General features: G+C 38.0%; 1 non-coding gene across 1 annotated transcript; it reads right to left on the bottom strand.

The window, feature by feature from the left end:
• Positions 1-5,901: 5,901 nt before the first annotated feature.
• Positions 5,902-6,008, bottom strand: LOC121206627 (small nucleolar RNA R71). Its single transcript, XR_005901697.1, has one exon. It is a non-coding gene; the product is annotated as a small nucleolar RNA R71 (small nucleolar RNA).
• Positions 6,009-6,219: the final 211 nt, after the last annotated feature.

The raw sequence follows: 6,219 nt of genomic DNA, 5'->3' as shown, positions 1-6,219 counted from the left end.
CGTATTAATGATTTGTTTGATCAATTGAAGGGAGCCTCAGTGTTTTCAAAGATAGATTTGAGATCTGGTTATTATCAGTTGAGGGTTCGAGACTCGGACATACCCAAAACTGCTTTTAGAACGAGGTACGGTCACTACGAATTCTTAGTGATGCCGTTTGGGCTCACTAATGCCCCTGCGGTATTTATGGATTTAATGAATCGAGTATTCAGGCCATACTTGGATCGGTTTGTGGTTGTGTTTATTGATGATATTTTAGTTTATTCACAAGGTGAAGCTGAACATTCCGAGCATTTGAGATTAGTATTACAGATTTTACGAGACAAGCAGTTATACGCAAAATTCAGTAAATGCGAATTTTGGTTGAGAGAGGTTAGCTTTTTGGGGCAAGTGGTGTCCGCATCGGGTGTCAGAGTGGATCCGAACAAAATTTCGGCCATACTCGATTGGAAACCTCCACGGAATATTACTGAAGTTAGGAGCTTTTTGGGGCTTGCCGGATACTACCGACGGTTTGTAAGGGGTTTTTCGATGATAGCTGCACCGTTGACAAAACTACTTCAAAAGAATGTTGAGTTCGAGTGGTCAGAACACTGTCAGGAAAGTTTCGATCGACTAAAAACCTGTTTAACCGAGGCTCCAGTGCTAGTACAACTGGAGTCCGGCAAAGAGTTTGTTATTTACAGTGACGCATCCTTACTTGGGCTAGGTTGTGTGTTGATGCAAGAAGGTCGAGTTGTGGCTTACGCGTCGAGACAATTAAAGCCGCATGAGAGAAACTATCCAACTCATGACCTTGAATTAGCAGCCATAGTGTTCGCCTTGAAAATATGGCGACATTACTTGTTTGGAGAGAGGTGTCATATTTATTCGGACCACAAGAGTCTTAAATATTTGATGACTCAAAGAGATCTAAATCTGCGACAAAAACGTTGGCTTGAGTTGTTGAAAGACTATGAACTTGTCATTGATTATCACCCGGGGAAGGCTAACGTGGTGGCCGATTCTTTGAGTCGTAAAGCACTGTTTGCTTTGAGAGCGATGGATGCTCACCTATCCGTTTCACCCGATGAGGTGCTAGTAGTTGAATTAGAGGCCAAACCATTATTGATTCATCAAATACTTGAATCCCAGAAAGTCGACGCTGAATTGGTCGCTAAACGAGCTGAATGTGCCTCGAATGAGGAATCGGAGTTTCGGATTGACAACAATGATTGCTTGACGTTCAAAGGTCGATTATGTGTTCCAAGAAATTCGGAACTTATTTCGATGATTTTGAATGAGGCTCATAGTGGCCGAATGTCTATCCACCCGGGTAGTACTAAAATGTACAACAATCTGAAACGTCAATTTTGGTGGCCGGGTATGAAACGAGACATTTCTGAATTTGTTTCAAGGTGTTTGATATGTCAACAAGTAAAAGCGGAACATCAAGTGCCATCTGGATTACTTCAGCCAATCATGATACCCGAATGGAAATGGAATCGAGTGACAATGGACTTTGTATCTGGGTTACCTTTGACTCAGAGTAAGAAAGACTCGGTCTGGGTTATTGTTGATATATTGACCAAGTCTGCTCATTTTATCCCTGTCCGTACAGATTTTTCGCTCGATAAATTGGCAGAATTATACATCTCCCAAATTGTTCGATTGCATGGGGTACCTATTTCTATCGTGTCGGATAGAGACCCAAGATTTACATCGCGATTTTGGAAAAAGTTACAAGAAGCGTTGGGTACTAAGATGCATTTTAGCACCGCATTTCATCCCCAAACTGATGGCCAATCTGAACGAATAATTCAGATACTCGAGGATATGTTGAGATGTTGCGTCTTAGAGTTTTGTGGTTCATGGGAAAGATATTTGCCTTTGATTGAATTTTCTTATAACAATAGCTTTCAATCAAGCATTAAGATAGCACCTTACGAGGCTTTATACGGTCGCAAGTGCCGTACCCCATTATTTTGGACTGAACTTAGTGAAAGTAAAATCTTTGGGGTTGATTTGATTAAGGATGCTGAGCAGAAAGTTTGAGTAATTCGTGAAAGTTTGAAAGCTGCTTCGGATCGTCAAAAGTCGTATGCGGATTTAAAGAGAAAAGACATTGAATATCAGGTTGGGGACAAGGTATTTCTCAAAGTTTCACCCTGGAAGAAGGTGCTTAGATTTGGCCGTAAGGGCAAATTGAGTCTGAGGTTCATCGGTCCGTATGAAGTATCCGAACGAGTTGGACCAGTCGCATACCGATTAATTTTGCCCCCTGAGCTCGAAAAGATTCACAATGTTTTTCATATCTCGATGCTTTGACGATATAGGTCTGATCCATCGCACGTAATCACTCCATCTGAGATCGAGATTCAGCCTAATTTGAGTTATGAAGAAGAGTCGGTTCGCATTTTGATGCGTGAAGTAAAAGAGTTGCGAAATAAGAAAATCCCATTAGTGAAGGTGTTGTGGCATAAACACGGAACCGAAGAAGCCACTTGGGAACTTGAGGACTCTATGAAGGATCGATATCCTAAATTGTTCACTGGTAAGATTTTCGGGGACGAAAATTTCTAATGTGGGGGAGAGTTGTGACAGCCCTAGTGTGACCCTAGTCGGAAAGTGGTTTTGGGACCACAAAACCGAGTCATAAAAATAATTAATTGCTATATTCTATGCTTATTATGTGTGTACATGAGTATGTGGAAGTTTCATTCTCTAATTTTGCCAATTGCATGAGAAATTATTAAATAGGGATCAATATGAGACATGGTGAAATATGATAGGCTAATTTAAAATGGTCTATTAGTGCATGTACCAAAAAGGGTGGTTTTGCATGTCAATTTACCCAAAAGATGAAGAGTGGCCGGCCAAAGGGTGATGGTGCTCCACTTATTCTAATTTAATATGTTTTGTTTAGTTAACAAATGGCTTAAAATAATTATAATAAAATTGAAAAAAAGAGAAAAAGGGAAGAGGAGTGTTCATCTTCTTCTCCATCTTGCCAAGGCCGAAACAAGGAAGAAAAATAAGGAGAACTTACCTAGAGCAAGTCGGCATTCATCTTTAGCTATAGGAGGTAAGCTTTGAATTTGTTGATTTGGATTTATAATATGCTAAGCTAAATTGTGGATGCACTCTTGGTAATGTCAAGAAAGTTGAGATTTTTCATGGTGATTTGGGCTATATGCCGAATGACTAAGTCTTAGAATAGGGTAGAGATTTTGGATGAGTAGTTTAGAGGCTCCTTGTACATTCGGTCAAAAGGTGAGTTTATTGAGAATGCTAATTTCTTCCTCTATGATTATTTTCCTAGCATGTTAAATGGTTCTTGATAGGGCCGAATGAGTTATGGAAGTTTTTATAAATGTATGAAGTTCAAGGTGCAAAATTTTAGTCTTGATGTTATGGATAATTCGGTTGAGATATGGGGAGAGGGAGTTGTCATTTAGGTTAAGATCAAAGGGATGAGCAATAGGCATTAAAAGATGAAATGTGTGAAACTTAAGGTGTAAAAACCTATATGTAATTACATAGGAAATGTTAAAAAACTAACATGGTATATTCGGCCATGTAGAGTACATCCTAGAGATATTATATTTAATTCCCTACAATCGACTAAATGGGTGATTAGTAAGGGTGATTGCCGAATATACTAACATACATATGCATGTGTAATTGGATTGTAAATATTTAGCAAGGCGGTTAAACTAGTTGATTTATTGATTAAGCTCGAGGAGTTAAAGGAGGAGAATCGAGCAAAGGCAAAGAAAAGATCATCGAGTAGCCGAGTTGGAACCGTCTTACCCAACACAAGTAAGTCATTAAGCATATATTTTGTATTGATTTAAATGGTCATAACGTCTATGTAATTATGCTGAATGGAATGATAAATATATATACATGTATGCATGCGGTGATGAAAGTATTGAATGAAAAAGAAAGGAGGTGAGATGCATTGAGTTGTTGATTTCGGCACTAAGTGTGCGGGTGTAAACATTTATGATCATGAAATTGGCACTAAGTGTGCGGGTTCAATTTGTATAGCACTAAGTGTGCGGGTTCAAGTTGTATAGCACTAAGTGTGCGAGTTCGATTATATAACACTAAGTGTGCGGACTTACTATATGTTTTTGAATCACTATTGACACTAAGGGTGCGACCTTATTGAGTTGATCACGGACAGCGGAACGAGTAAGTGTCTTGAGTTTGTGGCTAATAGACGTTATGTTTATATTTGGAATTTTGCTTGGTAAGTCTTGAACCTATGTGATAATTATACTTGAAGTCACGTACATAAGATTCATCGTGGAATAGAGGGAATGTCATTTAGTTGCATGAATGTAACGAGAATGAAATCATCCATGGAAAATGCCTCAAATATCATGTTGAGTAGCATATGAAATGTTGATGTAGTACTTGGTATGATATTGAACCGAAAGGTCTAAGGAACTATAGCATAGTTCGGTATGGGTGGAGAGAATTAACTCCTTTTCCTTTGTTTTCTCATGTGATAATTTATTAATGGATGATTATGTGACGCTTATGACTTACTGAGTTATGTACTCATTTGGTGTGCTTATTTGTTGCTTATTTAGGTTCTTGATCCATTTTGTGTGCTCGTGACCGTCGTCAAAGTCATCAAACCGGATTGCAACTTTTTGGGGTATCTTCTTCTTAGTTGGTCTAGGAGAACATTTCGACATGTATAGGCTATTATGTTTTGTTGAACTTTGGTATGTAAACTTTAGCCATGCGAAAATGGCATAAATGTTAAGTTGGATTTTGGTCCTATGATTCTTCGTCATAAATCTTAGTAAAAATTGGTTTGATAATGTTGTCATGGCTGATTATTCTCGGCGTTAAATTCATGATATGTATGATGAATTATTAGTTAGATTAAGGAAAAATCACAAAATAGGCATAGTTTGCTTTAGTAACAGATGCTGGCAGAAGCAGTGATGTGAGGTTGAAAAATCACTAAAAATAGTAGGAATGGAATTAAATAAGGAATAAATTATGTAATCGAAGCTTGATGAGTCTATTTTCATATGGAAGAAACGAAATGACCATATGAGCTGTATGTTAGGAGATAATTAAACTCTTGTGAAACAGGGCCAGAGCGATTTCTGGATCCCCTGTCCCGACTTTAGAAATTCACCATAAATTAATCAGAGACAATTAGAAGTCATACCTTATATGTATGGATTCTCTTTTGAGTATAGTTTCATTAGAAACAAACGGCATAAGTATTGAAGCTCTTTAAAGGGAAATATCTAAGTCGTAATGCTTGAAGGTCAGAGTAGTCGAACCCTGAAACAGGGGTGACTTTAACTAATAAACTGTACCAATTGGCCCAACCAAAAATTTTAGAAATAAATCCATAAATGGATATATGAGTCTAGATTCAGGAAAAATTTACAGAATTGGTTTTCGAGTTTTGGAACTCGAGATATGATTTTTAAAGTGACTGTGACGCAGCTAGCCAGCTTGTCTGGAAGTTTTAGAAATACATTGTTTGAGCTGTATAATTGACGAACTAAGCCGTTAACATCTAGTGTTCGACCCCAGTAACGGCCAAGGGTCCGGGGCGTTACAAACATTGCAAGGCTGATCATTTCAACGAATAATTTTGAGATGAAATCGACCATGATTCAGATGTTATAGAATAATCTGTAATTCAAAGGGATATGGAAGGATGACCTAAACCAACATCTAAAACAATTTCTCAAACTTTGTGATACTTTCAAATTTAACGAGGTCACCGATGATGCTATTCATCTTCGGTTGTTCCCTTTCTCCTTAATAGATAACGCTTTCTCTTGGTTAGATTCACAGACACCAGGATCTATCACAACATGGAATGAACTTGTAGATAAGTTCTTATACACGTTCTTTTCTATTAGGAAAATGATCCAATTTATGAAGGAGATTGCAACGTTCAAGCAATTAGAAGGAGAAATTTCTCATAAAGCTTGAGAGTGATTTAAGATGTTGGTACAAAGATGCCCTCACCATGATCTACCTGACTGGTTACAATTGCAGATTTCTATACTGGGCTGGATGCAAACTCACGATCAGGATTAGATGAAGTCATAGAAGGAGCCTTAATGAACCGAACATACGAGGATGCGTATGAATTAATAGAGAATATGGTGATGAATTCCTACAAGTGGCCAAATGAACAATTTACTTATGGCCAGAGACCCACCACAGTTAAAGTTATCCATAAAG

The sequence above is a fragment of the Gossypium hirsutum genome, chromosome A01, assembly GCF_007990345.1.
Source record: "Gossypium hirsutum isolate 1008001.06 chromosome A01, Gossypium_hirsutum_v2.1, whole genome shotgun sequence".
Taxonomy (NCBI): domain Eukaryota; kingdom Viridiplantae; phylum Streptophyta; class Magnoliopsida; order Malvales; family Malvaceae; genus Gossypium; species Gossypium hirsutum.
The sequence above is the reverse complement of the archived record's forward strand: the minus strand, read 5'-3'. Positions and strand labels throughout refer to the sequence as shown.